The 18450-nt window shown below is 42.8% G+C and overlaps 1 protein-coding gene across 7 annotated transcripts in view; it reads left to right on the top strand.

Annotated features, from left to right (window-relative positions):
* Window positions 1-11197: 11197 nt before the first annotated feature.
* LOC124145933 (filamin-A-like) overlaps window positions 11198-18450 on the top strand; it is a 104860-nt gene continuing 97607 nt past the window's right edge. For 5 of the 7 annotated variants that reach the window (XM_048383177.1, XM_048383175.1, XM_048383174.1 and 2 more), the window contains exon 1: window positions 13762-13906. The gene's annotated coding sequence lies outside the window, so the exon portion shown is untranslated. Of the gene's footprint in view, window positions 11310-13761; window positions 14039-18450 lie in introns of those variants that run through there. The other 2 variants (XM_048383173.1, XM_048383172.1) reach the window with 2 other exon arrangements.

Here is an 18450-nt window from a genome sequence, read left to right as displayed (position 1 = left end):
TGAGAATGAGACTGAGTGAGTGTGACAAACATGTATACGTAGTCGAGCCGTGAAAATCCGGGTTGGAATAGGTCTTCAGCAACCCATGCTTGCCGTAAAAGGCGACTTTGCTTGTCGTAAGTGGCGACTAACGGGATTGGGTGGTCAGGCTCGCTGACTCGGTTGATGCATGTCATCAATCCCAATTGCGCGGATCGATGCTCATGGTATTAATCACTGGATTGTCTGGTTCAGACTTGATTATTTACAGACCGCCGTCAAACAGTTGTAATATTTCTGAATGGCGTTAAACAACAAACCAACCAACAAGTCGCACCTGCAATATTTCAGTCATAATGCGACGTTTCCATACGTTACATATAATCTGTCCTGCTATGTGTGTGTGTGTGTGTGTGTGTGTGTGTGTGTGTGTGTGTGTGTGTGTGTGTGTGTGTGTGTGATGAAAATCATAACTCACACGTGGCATGAAAACCAAGTCCCTACGTGCTATCGATGGGGTTTAGTGCAGGACCTACTGGTGTCGTTCCTGTCGGCACCCAGAATGGGACATTCCATTATCAGAGGTTTGACATTAGGGGGAGTAGATACAGTCACCCTGCCCTCTGGCACTACAGCTGTACGCCTTTCTTTACGAGACCCCCCCCCCCCCTCTTCCACTAAAGGTGAAACTATCTCGAGGAACAACCTGCCTTGGCCCAGATGAAATGTACTTTAACACATTTATCAACCCGACATCAGTTGGAAAATATTTCCTTCAGATACTGTTCCTGCTGACATGAGATTAAATATGAGGCCACGACTCTCTTTTGACAGAACCATTCTGTAGGATTTATATATAATGCAACCGTAACTAACACCCATGCTATAGTTAGGCGTCATGCCAAAGGTATATCACAAGCGCAAATAGAAGACATATGTCGGTCTAGTCGCAAAACATGTTCATCTCACCCTGTAAGCTGGCAAAGTGTAAAAGTCAACTTAATTAGGTCACGAGAGTGATAAGTTATATTTGACAGGAAAAGCGAAATGTTGTATATAATGTTAATATTTTATCGTGTTGTTTGTTGGTTTGTTGTTTACGCCACTCAGCAATATTCTAGCTGACAAGATAGACACAATTTTATGGATAACAACTTCTTTAATACTGTAAAAAGCGACGTTTCGGTATAGATCCTTATACCGTTGTTAAGCAAGGATCTATACCGAAACGTCGCTTTTTACAGTATTAAAGAAGTTGTTATCCATAAAATTGTGTCTATCTTGTCATCCGCCAACTTCTAAGTAATGCCTATCAAACAAATATTCTAGCTGTTTGACGGCGGTCTGTAAATAATCGAGTCTGGACCAGACAATCCAGTCATTGATATCATGAGCATCGATCTACACAATTGGGATACGATGACATGCATCAACCAAGTCAGCGAGCCTGACCACCCTATCCCGTTGGTCGCCTCTTACGACAAGCATAGTTACCTTTAACGGCAAGCATGGGTTGCTGAAGACCTATTCTACCCCGGATCTTCACGGGTCAATTTATCATGTGTTTTCTATATTAATGCACATACAGTATTTCATCACTACATGCATAATATACAATTTTATTTTGCCTCAAAGTCAGATTGACCAATCAGAGAGCAGAACTACTAACCCCCATATGAGCCCGTATACCGTCAGTAAAAATCCAAGATGGTTGTTACTGACCTAATATGAAACCGTATGCCGTCAGTAACAGCCATCTTGGATTTTCCAACACCCACCTCACATATTTCACATGAACATTCTGGTACAGACATTCGTTATTCGACACTTTTTTGTGTTTTATATCATAACTGTGATGTGCAAGAACATTTATGTTTAACGAAATCACGTTCGTGACTTTATTCATAGAAAAATAGAGAGTAGCCGACGAAGGAGGGCAGTTGAACAGACCGAGGGTTTCTCCAAATGATAATGCCCTGAAAAATAATATTCCCGTTATTATACCACCATATGTAATAATATCTATAATAATTTTAACAAGTGTTATTGAGGCGAATAACCGTCTCACCCTGTCTTTGGGGTTCAGTGATGGAAAATATCGCATACTAGTAATTTGATATGATCAGTAAATACTTTATCTCCAAATTATTTTTCCTCATGAGATACCGTGTGTATCTTTCATTCTGAATGAGACCCGTCTGTTTCAGAATGGTGGGTTGATCAGTAAGTTCAAAATTGATCAAAATTAGTGAAAAATATTCAAGGACTTTAAATGACCCCACTGAAAGGCTGCGTTAGGGTTTGTTTGTTAAACGCCACTTTCAGGAATATTTCGATATGACGGTGGTCTGTAAATATCCGCGTCTCAATAATGACGCAATATTTACACATTTTTTAAAATCGAAATTATACGTTTTGTTAATATTTGTGTATAGGTACAACTATATAACCATGTCCATCCAGTTTGTTGATCACTTGCTAGATAATTGTACTATTGTATGTACGAAATTATATAATATTATTAAAATCTATGTAAATCATGTCTTTATTGAGACAATAGTTTCTAAATGTCACTTTAAGATATGAGTTTTTACTTGATGCCGTAGTCCTACGTTGGACATGCATCCTTCTCTTGTGAGGTGTGAGGGTGTTCTCGTGGTGCAGGTGTACGACATTACTTATGGCCTCATCACACAGACACACGCTGCGCTGTACGGCCCGGGCGGTGCGGCTTCGTTACGACAACGGTGCACCCAGACAGAAAAGTAATTAACCAGATAAATTAGGAACGTTTGGTGAAAAAAAATGTGAATTAACATAGGAAAGGGGCAATGTTTCTTCCAAGAGTATGTCGTTGTTCCTTGATTTACATGCGGTCGTTACTCGAATACGGTGGTATCTGGATGTACACGCAGACGTTACTCGAATACCGTGGTATCTAGATTACACGCAGGCGTTACTCGAATAACGTGGTATATGGATGTACACACAGGCGTTACTCGAATACCGTGGTATCTGGATGTACACGCAGGCGTAACTCGAATACCGTGGAATCTGGATGTACACGCAGGGGTTACTCGAATACCGTGGTATCTGGATGCACACGCAGGCGTTACTCGTATACCGTGGTATCTGGATGTACTTTCAGGCGTTACTCGAATACCGTGGAATCTGGATTACCACGCAGACGTTACTCGAATACCGTGGTATCTGGATGTACATGCAGGCGTTACTCGTATACCGTGGTATCTAGATGTACACGCAGTCGTTACTCGAATACGATGGTATCACGATGTACATGCAGGCGTTACTCGTATACCGTGGTATCTAGATGTACACGCAGTCGTTACTCGAATACGGTGGTATCACGATGTACACGCAGGCGTTACTCGAATACGGTGGTATCTGGCTGTACATGCAGGCGTTACTCGAATACCGTGGTATCTGGATGTACACGCAGGCGTTACTCGAATACCGTGGTATCTGGATGTACATGCAGGCCTCACTCGAATACCGTGGTATTACCATTCTTATGAAGGTTTCACAGATAATACAGCGTGTACTAATGCCATAACACCTTTATTCCGTAGGAGTTGAATTGAGTGGTCAAACAGGCGAACTGCGGTTGTTCCGGGTGACTTGATCGACTAAGGTGGGGTTAAATTGAGTGGACAGAAAGGTCAACTGCGGTTGTTCCGGGTGACTTGGCCAACTAAGGTGGGGTTAAATTGAGTGGTCAGACAGGCCAACTGCAGGGGGTTTGGGTGAGTTGGTCGACTAACATGGGGGTGGGTAGTCAATCTTGTTTGTGTGTCATCATTGCCCATGTACTGTCTGGTTCAGACTCGACCATCTTGCAGGCCCCCAAGATGTAGTATGACTAGTGCAGACTGTACCGTTAAGCGGCATCCACTCACTCACTCCCTCGCTCCCTCACTTCACTGAAGACATCAGCCGCTTTCGCAAACCTTCTGACCCCTCTTTAAATATCCCGCAATGAAAACATGAGAACGACTTAATGGAATAGTTTCGTCATCTGCGTGTCAGATCGGTAGTTTGACATGTGTCCCGTGTTTGAGAGAGTTGTGCAGTATATTTCCTATCACCACGACAACATATTCCCCATATGTCAAAGTGTCATTCCAAACCTGCCTCTCCTAAAAGCCTCCATTACATAGCAGACAAACTACTTCTGACGCAATCCAAGCATTCCGCAGTGCCCCTGACCCCAGCCGCCATGTTGTGACCTCGTTAATGTTGAGTATAAGTTGGAACGCACAAGATTCGTTTGAGATCAATGGCCAAACGAAAACAAATTGTATGAATAATCATTCTAAGATAGTTTGTTTTTACCAAACCAGGTGACTGCCAAAGCCAACAAAGCTTAATTTACCACTTATTACATAAATAATATTACATATCAGGCAAAATATTTGACACATGGTTGAAACTTGTAACTCCAAGAAAAAGTCATAAATTCATTTCTCTATAAATATCTTTATTGAGATAACACATGTGATATCAACTTGCACTTTGATCAAACAACACCCGCCATTGCTACCTTAAAGTGATAGTGAGACTTCGCCTAGGAATGTTTATATATTTTTTTTAAATAAGGTTGCAAATTTGTTTCTGATTGCCCAACATCAAAAGGATTACAGTTGGTTACAGGCTTCTGTGGCCAGGTTTATTAATTACAGTGGACTCATTCAACTCTCCTCAAATCACTTAAACCATCAGGCTTCTGAAACCTTAACCCCTTAAGCCCTAATCCTTCTAAACCCATAAACCGTCATGTGCTAAATAAGTTTCAGTCAATGTGTCAAATATTCTGCCTGATATTTCAGTCAATTTGTAAAATGACTCAAAGTTTCACGAATTTAAAAAAATTGACCGAGTGAATCAGTCATTCCACAAAATAACTGAAAAATTCAGTCTTTTCACAAACTGACTGAATTTACACACTGACATATATCTATACAGATTATTTGCATGATAACACTAACTCTAAACTCTATCATGTAATGTTTCCCTCAACACCATCTACCCGGCGGCTTGTCACAAATATCTCTCTAGCCTGTCAAGGAAGGGGGGGGGGGGGGGGGGGGGGGGGATGAAAGTGTCTCTTGCACACCAAACGTTACCTACAAGTCCGTCTAGAACACTCTCCACGTGTATGCTAACCGCAAATCAGTGGCCCTCGCTAAGGCGTTCACGCTGAGTGGGAACAATGCCAGTTTGTGCAATTGCTCGGAACCCGAGCCCAGTGTGGAGAGTCGTCTTGATGGAGAAGACGGTCCGATAAGAGAGTGCTGAGTAAACAGTTATAACACAACTACGCCAGATCGCGGCTTTGCGGATTGTTGTCGTAGCTTTATAATGTTTTGTAATGATGTGATATGTTTTGGAGTGTACAAGTAAATGTGAGACGTGTCTAGCCGGGTCCGAGTTACACAAGGCCGTCTTGGCCCTAGACGACTGTAGTAAGTTTATGTTACAGAGAAGAGAACACCAACGGCCATGTACAAATAAACCCCGTTAATCAGGAAACCTCGCCATGCGCACGATTACTGTTACTACCCCTCCCCCGCTCTTTCTCTCTCTCAGATACACCCTCTCTCTTTCCCTATCTCCCAGATACATCCCCTCTCTCTTTCTCTCTCACACACTCTCTCTCTCTTTCTCTATCTTTCTCCCTCTCTCACACACTCTCTATTTTTCTCTCCCTTTCTCTCCATCACACACACACACTCTCTCTCTTTCTGACACACTCTCTTTTCCTCTCTATCTCTGATATACAATTTACGCCTACAATATATTAACACATTCACTATGACATATACATCTCCAGTATACACAAATACACTATAACATATACACCTCCATTATACTCACATACACTATAACATTATACACCTCCAGTATACTCACATACACTATAACATATACACCTCCAGTATACTCACATAAACTATAACATATACACCTCCAGTATACTCACATACACTATAACATTATACACCTCCAGTATACTCACATACACTATAACATTATACACCTCTATACACACCTAGGTGTGAAGAAAGGGTAAATGTCATCACAACGTACAGAGTAGAACAGCTCGACTACAGCCAATATTGTTACAAGGTAATATTTGGGTTAGGAAAACGACGGCGGTGATACAATCACAAAGAATCCTTACTTCATGTTCTATATAGACACACATTGTCAGAATAGTGTGAAAGGCAAGCAGATACAAGACATTGCAACGTGCAAGGGTAAATCCAATTTTTGACATATTTTTCATCAATGTAATGTGTATGTAAAGAAACAGAATTTTCAGGTGATCGGATTTGAAGTGAATAATCTGTTCTCGAAAATGCCTTAGAAATATTTGTTTTACATATTACAAAAGAACCTACATCGTCAAGTTGGGACTTCTGAACAATATGCTGTTGCGAGTCCAAAACACTTTGGCTCCTGCTTACAGGGTATTCTGTCTCAAACAAAAGTCAATCCCATGTGTAATATGTAGTAGCGTGGTGTTTGCTGGGCGAGTGTCAGGTTAGTCTTCAGGAATAAAAAACAAAAAGATGGCGTCATTGGATGTTTATAAGGTTAATTATAACACAACCCCAACGGTTAGTTAGAGCCGAGTGCACTGATTCAACAGACTATAAAGCGCCAAGGTTCATTTTGATTCAACATATCAATCATGTTCACCTGGTTGCCTGTACACGTTCAGAGCCCCACCAGTGACTACAGACTACCCCTCCTCCACGCTCCCTCCCTTCAGGACAGAGTTGATGTGAATCACCTTATCCCCCAAGCACCACCCAGGACAGTATTGATGTGACCAAACTAACCTCCAAACACCACCCAGGACAGTATTGATGTGACCCATCTAACCCCCCCAAAGCACCACCTAGGACAGTATTGATGTGACCCATCTAACCCCCCCAAAGCACCACCTAGGACAGTATTGATGTGACCCATCTAACCCCCCCAAAGCACCACCTAGGACAGTATTGATGTGACCCACCTAACCAAGCACCACCAAGGACAGTATTGATGTGACGCACCTAACCAAGCACCACCTAGGACAGTATTGATGTGACCCACCTAACCAAGCACCACCCAGGACAGTATTGATGTGACCCACCTAACCAAGCACCACCTAGGACAGTATTGATGTGACCCAACTAACCCCCCAAGCATCACCCAGGGCAATATTGATGTGACCCAACTAACCCCCCAAGCGCCACCTAGGACAGTATTGATATGACCCACCTAATCAAGCACCACCTAGGACAGTATTGATGTGACCCACCTAACCCCCCAAGCACCACCCAGGACAGTATTGATGTGACCCAACTAACCCCCCAAGCACCACCCAGGACAGTGTTGGTGTGACCCACCTAACCCCCCAAGCACCACCCAGGACAGTGTTGGTGTGACCCACCTAACCCCCCAAGCACCACCCAGGACAGTGGTACTCCACCTATAACCCCACAAGCCCCACTCATAGAGCTAACATGAACCTTGAGGTCAAATCTCCTCCAGCACATCTCTCCATCTGCTGTATGGAGGGGGTAGGCGCACAGATCCCGACGGGGGCAACAGTGGCAACAATGCAACGTCTTAATCGTTGGTCTCCCGCACCACAGTACGAGATGTACTAGATCGTCTTCCTGGTTACGCCCATCGTCTGAAGTGCAGAGCGAGATTCCTGGTGAAAAGAGATCAAAATATCAACGGGTGTGTTTAGTAAGAAAGAACAGAAGTATATTACCAAGATGTTGTATTTAGAGAACCCCCATTCGCGGTGTTCACAGCGTGTCTGTTTCTCAGCGCACCTGGAGCAAGTGTGCGTCAGCTCCTATATGAAACATCAAGATCAAGGCGATCTATTGGCGAACGCTTCATGATAATATAACTACAAGAAATTGATCATGGCCACGAAAACAACCCTTTTGGATCCGATTTGTCTCTATGAAATGATTTTTGTTTGATGCAGAATATACATTTTTAATCAGTGCTTCAAGATTGTTCTCTTTTTTCCTCTAAAGGAGGAGTCAAACACATTTCATTTTACTTTTATGAAATTTGTTTTGCTTTTTGGGGACTTTTCGGAACAGATGATATGTTCAATACATACACACGCACGCATGCACAAATGATCAGATGGCCTGTTCCTTCACATGTGGCCTTTAACTGAATGTTGATTGTCGGTGGCATTGTGTCAGTGGACAAAGGCGAAAGTGTTGCCTTAATTACCCGTCATCACTACCAAGGATCACTAGTCGAGGGTTGGAATCCTTGATTGACTCTGATTATGACCCCCGGTTTGTCCGCACCCGTGCTCTTAGATTTCCCTAATGTGTTAAACACCTAAGACCTGCGTCACGTCAGGCTCTCCTCCAAACGGACACGCGCTGATTCTGTTCAAGTGGCGTCAGACCAAACTCACAACCCTTAACGTTTGCTGCTCTGCCTTAAATGACGGTCAATCGGCAGCATACAAAGTGATCATGAAATCCACGAAGATTACTTACATATATAAGTAACCGAACTCTGGAATAACACCACATGTTCCACACGTGTCCAGTACCGCACGTGGACTACTTATAAGCCTCTTAAATGGATAATACTAAAATAAACCGCTACACGTGGCCCAGCACCCTGCGCTGAAAGCTATGGTGTAATTGTCATATTTAAATACATGTATATTCAATCACCAGCTATTATTGCAAGACTTATTTTTAATAAATGCACACCGAACCGCAATACCACATGTTAAATGCATCAGAACCACTTCAAACCCAACGGATCCTAATGGATACCAGTAACATTGCGGTAGGGAATACTGTATACACTACACGTGGATGGGGGGCGGTGGCGGACACTAATGTCAGTGTATCTGCCATCGAATCCCGACACCCCCCCCCCCCCCCCCCCCCCCCCCCCCCCAAGCCTGGCTAGACGCCGGCTGCCCCTTATCAGAGAACTAACAGTAAACCCAGGAGTCAATTTTCCTCTCTTGACTCACAACAACGACACGTGGACCTCTGGGCATGTAAACCATGTGAAGTAGTTGTGTAATGACTTACCAGTGCAATACTATGCCAAGTTGATTCATGTAATCGGCACTTGTGTCCATGTGTCAGTGACAATGTCATGGAATACACTGGAAGCAATCTGATACATTTATGCAATATACCGTGTTTCTTAATGCACATGGGGCGGTCGGGTAGCCTGGTGGTTAAAGCGTTCGCTCGTCACGCCGAAGACCCGGGTTCGATTCCCGACATGGGTACAATGTGTGAAGCCGTTATATTGCTGGAACATTGCTAAAAGCGGCGTAAAACAATACTCACTCACTCACTCGCGTGGATTGTTATTCATGCTATCAGCCACCGGGTGTCTTTACAGGCCGTTGTCTTTGAAAAACTCGAATATTGTTGCAAGACATCGTCGTAAAGGAAAATTCACTCACTCATCAGATCACGGCGATAGATCTCCCCGCCGTTATAGCTGCACATTCTTATCGGCTAAAACCCCCATTCACTCACTCACCCCACGTACGCAAGCAAGCACGCACTCACGCACGCACTCACTCACACACAGAAGGGAAGACTGTAAGAATCTGGTCTTTCTTAAACCATTCGTATTTACACATGTAGGTTTTCATCTATTGAAAATAGGATGGTTCTTAACATCGATCATCGGTTTAGCATTTGTTACTTGAACAATAGTAGTAGAGCATCTACCCCGAGAGTCAACCTGACATACGACACCTGCGACACAATCTCAGTATTGATAGAGTGAGTGAGTCAGGGCGCCGCAGATGTAGACAGTGCTTCTGTCGTATCACGACGTGCCAACCTAGTGTGTCAGAAACACCTCTCATGCAGGTCTTAGACGGTTCTGCGGTTGGTCTTCTGCCAGTAGTCTGTCTTACAGACCCTGATACAAATATATATCAAATACAGCCCATGCAAGTCTATAATGTTTGGCAAGTCTAGATCACTGCAGTATCAGGACAGAGAAAATGAAGAGAGTCACTGGGCTCCTTTTTATTATATTTTTATTAAGATAACTGAACAACTGTTTTTTTATGTACGATATGTTCATTTCAGAGACTAGATGTTAGTCTATTCTGCCAGTTGTGTGACACCCACGAGCACTGGTATATGACAAACTAAGAAGTATGATCATCAGTGCGAATATGGGAGATGGGCCCAGCGGAAGATGGTACGCGGAGGGACTCAATTATATGTCCACTATCGAGGAACCAGGAAACTGTTTCATATCAGATAATAATAATCTTACAGAAGCCATACGTCAACTGTTCAGACCTGATGCCAGGATTTCGCGCTTGTGCTGCCTACAAATTATTCTTTTATTATTTTAATATATACAATTTGGATACCGACAAGCTTAAACACAAATTATTATCTACATTTTAAATGCAATAAAAATCAAATATACAGTAAACTACGTTTATAACGAACACGCTTATAACGAACTGACGGATATAACGAACTTTTTTGTCCCGACTATTTGCTGTAGTTATGCTGTATATATGCTTATGACGAACTACGGTTATAACGAGCTAAAATTAGTGGTCCCTTTGAGTTCGTTATATCCGTAGTTTACTGTACTTTATTTTGTTTAAAATGAGAGCGAAATTATTGTTTTTCATGGTCGGAGTTTTTTGGCAAGAGCTCGTGTAGGTATGTCAAGAGACACAAGGAGGCGGATGTGTTGATGGAGTGGTTGTCTAGCGGGGTGGGGCAAGCGGAGACGTCATTGTTGCAGAAGTAGTCGTACATGTTGAAGTTTCTATTTATAGTATAAATCACTTGTTTTATTTCAGCAATGGTGCTATGGGCGTATTATATATTTATGTCAAGGGGCCATGTATTTCTATTAAAAGATGATTTTCAAGTAATCGAGGACTGCAGGAGTGTGTGCCATGTTCATTTTTTTCACAAGAACATAGCCAATATAATGCATATTGAATGAAAGATCTGGGTTCTTCCAGATAATACAAATACTCTGCTGTATACCGTCCTGAGGCTGTGGTGTTGTCACCCTAGGCGCGGCTAGAGCGACGGCAGTGTCACCTCCGTACATGAAGTAGGGGTGGGGGCGTCTCGACATCCGCAACACCAGTTTTGGAATGATCTGGGCAGGGTTCGGGAAATAGTTGAATTTATGTTTTGAGATTTGTTGATCCAGTTTGTCCGTGCGCGGATGTTAGCTCCTCGCGTCGCATTCTTCAACTTAGTTGTCTGTTACAGGGAAGTTTACTGGACGGGAGTGCGGTAAGTGTCCATGTCAGTTCTCAGCTTGACAATATAATGCACGACTGGTTCCTAATATCGAGCCTCCTTCTTTTGAAATATGAAGCAGATCTGTTTATCGTAGCCTCCTTCTTTTAAAATGTGAAGCAGGTCTCAATTTCGTAGCCTCCTTCTTTTGAAATGTGAAGCAGGTCTGTATATCGTAGCCTCCTTCTTTTGAAATATGAAGCAGGTCTCAATATCGTAGCCTCCTTCTTTTGAAATGTGAAGCAGGTCTCAATAACGCAGCCTTCTTCTTTTGAAATATGAAGCAGGTCTCAATATCGTAGCCTTCTTCCTTTGAAATGTGAAGCAGGTCTGTATAGCGTAGCCTCCTTCTTTTGAAATGTGAAGCAGGTCTCAATAACGCAGCCTTCTTCTTTTGAAATGTGAAGCAGGTCTCAATATCGTAGCCTTCTTCTTTTGAAATGTGAAGCAGGTCTCAATATCGTAGCCTCCTTCTTTTGAAATGTAGCCTCGTAGCCCCGTCATATGTTTGAATTATGAAGCAGGTCTCAATATCGTAGCCTCGTCATATGTTTGAATTATGAAGCAGGATCTTAGCAATGTGGTTTCCTTAGCAGCAGGATACAAGTCATGCAGTTTATCCCCTTGACTTTCATTAGTGCCATACTTTATTGTAAGGCGTTGTTTGCCTATATAGGACCCAACTACGGTCGCTGTGACCTAGCGCTACCATATTCCACGTAGTTCCGCGTATAAGAAGTCTGGTCCAAGTCTGTATCACAGTCCCTGAACCATTATTTGCCCTTCCGCCCAGCCCTAGTTGTAATGCAAACGCCCTAAATATAGCAAGTCTAGATTTTCCTCAGGTTCTGAATCTCCCATCTCACTGGGGCTCATTTTCAATTTTAATTTAGTTATTTGTTGCTATGAAAATGATATACTTTCCGAGACTATGAGTGAGTCTATCTGGTTCATATAGGAACGTGAATAGTCCTGATGTACGAGGGTGATAACTTGTGAGCAAACGTTATATTTGACCTCCATAAGCACAGTATGGTCGCGGACCTATATACGGACCTATATAGGTCAGTGGTATGGTGTGTCGGCATATAGAGACAATCACTCAATTTGTTCAGATGGTTTAGTTTCTGAAGTCGTCTCAAACCATACCTGTCTCCCTGGCATGTCTGTCTGCTGTTCTCTGTGCACGAATGACCCAGCGGAGCAGCACACAGGATTGTGTTCATTATCCGTGTCGTGTTAAGCCGTTAGGGTTTTGAATCCCAGAGTCACCACGAGTATGACTCTTGGTCTTCGAGTCTCTGCGACCATGGGTATTACCAAAGTACTTCACGCCTTCTCCACATGAAGCTGACACAAAGGTGGACACGAAGGTCGACACAAAGGTAGACACTAAGGTAGACAAAGGTAGACACAAAGGTTGACACAAAGGTGGACACAAAGGTAGACACAAAGCAGGACACAAAGGTAGACAAAGGTAGACACAAAGGTTGACACAAAGGTATACAAAGGTAGACACAAGGGTAGACAAAAAGGTGGACACAAGGGTAGACAGAAAGGTAGACACAAGGGTAGAAAAAACGGTGGACACAAAGGTAGACACAAGGGTAGACAAAAAGGTGGACACAAGGGTAGACACAAAGGTAGACACAAAGGTGGACAAAAAGGTAGATAAAAAGGTGGACACAAAGGTAGACAAAAATGTAGACAAAAGGGTAGACACAAAGGTACACACAAAGGTAGATACAAAAGTAGATACAAAGATAGACAGAAATGTAGGTACAAAGGTAGAAACAAAAGCAGGTATAAAGGTCGATACCAAGGTAGAGACAGAGGCAGACACAAAGTTAGACAAAAGGTAGATACAAAGGTAGACACAAAAATAGACTCAAAGGTAGACACAAAGGTACACATCGCGTCGATGAAGAGAACCGTGTTTCGAAAGTCAATCAGCTCTCCAGAAGCACTCTGTCAGAAAACACTTTAATTTTTCTTCCAGACCCTGTACACACTTCAGTGATATATGGAAAGTCCTAACCTCTGGCGACAGCGCCGATAACCATACCACCTGTAGCGTAGCGACACCCATGAAAGGGAGTACAACGTACGCCGCTATAGGAGTTTAAATCCGCTTACTTCAGCTGTTTTGAAATTTGATCCGTGAGCCACGTGTTGGACGACAATTTAGATAGTTCCTGAAAGTTCTACAACAACCTACCCTTCCCCTTCCCCCGTGTCACCTGGACCGGCGTCCACGACTAATCAGAGCAAATACTGAATTGTGAGTACCGAGATAGGGGTACATCGTCGCCCCCATCATGTTTGCCATGATGACACTGCTCTGCCACAAGCTCATCTTCCCCCCTGTTTCCAAATTAGGGAGAAAGAACGCGCTCGAGCGCAAAACCTCCCCTTCGTTTTATCATAGCAAGAGTATCGGCAGCTAACCGACGGCGTCTCCCATTTCCTCGTCCGCCAATGCACGGCTGAGAATATTTATATCCGTGCCCGGTTTGGAGAGAGGTGAGAGAGTGGCCGTACCCATCTTCAGTGACTGTTCACGATTACACAGACGCTGCTGGATATCTGGGGTAAGACAGGGTATATAGTCGGGGAGGTCAGTCCCTGGTCAGTTGTATATCTACAGGATTTACAGCAACATGCTCCTCTAGACGTGTATTATTGTGATCATACAAACGGAGTTAACATTCTTGGAAATACGGGTAAGATGTTATGACCGTAGGTTCCGTCCGCCTCGAGCACATCGCCAGTCTAAAACAGCGCTATCTTTTATCACCAGTACCCTTCTCTGCAATATAATTACTTATTATTGTTATACTATTGTTATTGAAGCTTTTAACTCATGGTATACTTCATTATAAATTTATATTGTGTTCTTGTGTAAGCTGTCCTAACCTACCTGGTATCCGGAAGTAACCTTTGAACTCGTGCGAGAGTAGGAAGCGCTGAGATAACGGTACACTCTATGAGGTTGGGAAAGAGAAGCTATATTACCTCGCTGTTTGTTGCTCTTTTCCCTTAATCTTCAGCTAAAGTAGAATTTGTTCAACGGCTTGGGTGAGCTGTTCTTTACTTACGCTGCAGGAGCATGCTATTTACTCAGTGACACGTTGAACCTATCCCCAAATTCCATGTTTCCGTCTCCAGGATAGAACAGTGTGAAGGTGATATTATATTTTAAATCAAGAACACAGGGCATGCAGCTATATATGAACATCCTCAATTGAACACATGAGTGTAGGAGTATTGTTATAATTAATGAAGGAGTACAGCCGCTTCTCCGTAATCGGCAGTGATTCAGACTAACCCACGCCCAGGATATTTACCATGGCAACCGTCGCCATATTGTTTATGTTTTTGAAGCGTTTTACGATCGGGAAAGCGGATAAAAATTACCTCTTAATTATCGCATATATATATCAGCGCTGAAAATCAAATTGCTATGCGTCTATATATCATGCCATTTATCGGAAACAAGGAATTCCTTAGTATGGTTTGCGTCCAAGAAATCTCAAGGTCAACTTGAATGCACTTGATATTCCTAGCCTTAAAAGTTTCGGAAGAAGATGGTGTAACGCTAATATTATAAGTTAGCGCTCTGTGATAAGCCCATGGGCGATATGAAAGTCGTACTTCCTAATTTGTCTACCGGTTACCTGAAACCGGAGACTGTCATATAAATACACATCTCAATGTGGGCACCTACCAACGGTGCCAAGAGCATATTCGCTATAACGCGAACAATGTAGTCACTGATATGTTTCCTAATCATCATAAGTTACAACAAGTATATGCAAAGGCTATGTACACTTCGTAAAGTTTCCCAATAAGTTTATATTTACAACGTATACATCATGCATGGGTACTGCGTTATAGTGAAATGTACTCGGCATTGAGGTTTCGTGAAGTTGAAGGCCACAGTTTGGCATTCTGGGACTGTGGCTGCCGGTGTGTGTGCGTTTTCTAGTCAGCAGATCCACTGCACCGCTGTCTGCGCATCGCCTTTAATGTCGACAGGCGTCCTTCTTAGCTCAAACATCATTTTACGAATATCTTCACATCAACATAACAATTCTTATACTCTCTTAATGGTTATGTTTCGTGAAAATAACTGTGTTGTACTTCCGACGCTATAAACTAACTTACATATCTTTAACGGTTGACTGTTTAAGCACCTGTGTTGGTCTCCCTGGGGAACATGTACCGATATATCTTTGAGGATTTTTATTTTGAATCGCTGCTAGGTTTGTATAAAGAATCAGTTTTTCAAGGTGTTTGAGGAGCAAGGAATTGATTTTTTTTTCATTTTGACCACTAACTCAAATTGTTTCAAGGCCCTAGAATAATTTATCATTTCCCACCTGTTTCTTTTATATACCGTTATACGCCATGTTTATATACCTCGTTATACGCCATATTTATGTACATTATGTACACCGTTATAACCATATTGATATAACCATTATAGGTCATGGTTATATACACCGTTATACGTCATGTTTATAGGTACAGTTATACACCATATTAAAATATACCATTATACACCATGTTTATATACATCGTAATGAGTCATGGCAATGTACACCGTTACACGTCATGGTTATATACACTATATCTATATACACCCGTCCGTTATACGCTATGTTTATATACATCATATATATTATATATTATTAGATATTTTCATAATCATGAAAGCGATGCAGAATTGTTCGTGACTAACCTAACGTAATGGTTCTAGATTTGACGAGAATTATGCCTATTACAAAATCCCTGTGAATGCTACTGTAATCCACAGCCATCAATATGTTCGATTCGGTTCCACCTGAACAGGTGGGTGATAGTATGAACAACGATCAACGCCGACGGGGTACGATGACCCAACCCACAATAAGGCCAAGTCACGCATTGTAGCCATATCGTTTAAGCCGGTTCTCGAACAATTATATCCCAGATATATGTTGTAATATCAGCTGGCTCCCTGTAGAGTGATAGTAGTACATGAGCATATCTGGGGCCCGGGTGGCCCAGTCGTCTAAGGCGCCGCAATTCGCTGTTGAGAGTTGCGTCCCTTTGGCAAATCAGAAACCTATGATTGTAGGCTCGAATCCTGGTTCGACCCGATTATGTTTCTAGGTTTGTCAGCACCATACCCGTGCTCGTGGGTTTCAACCGAAGTGGTAAACGTCTGAGACCTGCATCACTTCGGGCTTTCCTCCCACATTAAGCTGACACGCAGCGATATAACTGTAATACTGTTAAAAGCGGCGTTAAAACCCAACTCAAAGCAGCGTCAAACCCAACTCACTTGAAAATATCCCAGGCATCGGTGGCCCAGTGGCAAGGGTCGTCTCCCTTATCGAGGATCCACTGTTTGTGGTTTTGATTCCTAGATTCCCTTGGTTTTGCTCCTGGATCTTTCAAGACGTGCTCCAATCTAGATCACTGCGTACCTTCCCCCCACATTAAGCTGACAAGGTGTGATATGACGAATATACTGTTAGAACCAGAGTTAAACCAACTCACTCACAAGAGCCAATGTCATAATAAGAGGACGTTGATATTATGACAAGAACTGTGGTAAACTCTACATAATGACCCATTATTCAGCACACTGTACAAGTATCTTATACACTACACTTCACCACTGACCATGCTGCTATTTGCTCCTTTGAATGTTTATGTATTTCTCAGAGACGGGGGGCACGGGTGGCCCAGTCGTTTAAGGCGCCGCGATTCGCTGTGCAGAGTTGCGTCCTTTGGTCACGCCAAAAATCTATGATTGTGGGTTCGAATCCCGGTTCGCCCTGATTAGGTTTCTAGGTTTGTCAGCACCATACCTGTGCTCGTGGGTTTCACCGAAGTGGTAAACGTCTAAGACCTGCATCACTTGGGGCTTTCCTCCCACATTAAGCTGACACGCCGCGATATAACTGGAATACTGTTAAAAGCGGCGTTAAACCCAACTCGCTCACTCACTCACTCAGAGACGGGAATCTCCTAGCCTTGCTCAAAGGCTGTACTAAAAGAAAAGTCCATGGATGTGTAGTAATTCTATCCTCCTAATAGGCAAATTAGTCTAGATATGTGGACAGTACAGTGAGGACTCCAGTCTCTTATAGGGACAACTTGTTCTTATTATTTACATAATCTAGAATTTATGATGTAAACTAATAACTATTGCCATAGAGACGTATGCTAGTCTGGGAATCTCCCTATGCAGACACTCTTGGGAATCTGTTTGACGGGATAAAGATTGCGCATAACAATATCAAGATGGCCGCCATATGTAGGCGTAAATCTGACAAGAATTGTCGGTTCCATCTCACTGTATAATGAAATCTGTGATGTAGCATTGTGCAGAGGTGAAGGGTATGTGTGGGCTTGTGGGTAATTGGAAACATGCTCCCCGTGCACCACGCACATCACTCGCTTCCACAGAATTATTTAAAAAAAATTCGTCTTATGTTTTATTTTGTAAGTTAGTCTTTCCTAATGAAGCTAATGATATTTTAGCGTAAAATTCGGTGTATAATTTTGTACCTTGTTTGAATAATGAGCCATGGTCCTACTTGTAGAATGTTGTAAACACGAGGACAGAGGTCTGTAGCAAGTGGGGTAGCATAGTGGTTAAGTGTTCGTTTGACACTGGTTCAATTCCCCACATGGGTACAATGTATGCAACCAATTGTGGGTATACCCCGCCGTGATATTGATAAAAGCAGCGTAAAGCGATACTCACTCACTCACTGTAAGCGGGTATTCAGGACTTAGTCCTGTTATGTATAGCGTACACTATAAACGCGATTATAACACTATATTGGCTGCGTTGCTTTATACATGCTTGGCGTTGGCTAATATGCCCAGGTAACACCTTTACACACAATGCATGTTACGTCATGCGACAATAGTGGACTTTGTTTAATGACAATGGAGTTTCGAAAATAGTGAGTGAGTGAGTGAGTTGGGGTTAACGCCGCTTTTAACAGTATTCCAGTCATATCACGGCGTGTCAGCTTACTGTGGGAGGAAAGCCCCAAGTGATGCAGGTCTTAGACGTTTACCACTTCGGTGAAACCCACGAGCACGGGTATGGTGCTGACAAACCTAGAAA

This window comes from Haliotis rufescens, unplaced genomic scaffold (assembly GCF_023055435.1).
Source record: "Haliotis rufescens isolate VD_foot unplaced genomic scaffold, xgHalRufe1.0.p SCAF_45, whole genome shotgun sequence".
Lineage (NCBI taxonomy): Eukaryota > Metazoa > Mollusca > Gastropoda > Lepetellida > Haliotidae > Haliotis > Haliotis rufescens.
This window is presented reverse-complemented; position numbering and strand designations above follow the sequence as displayed.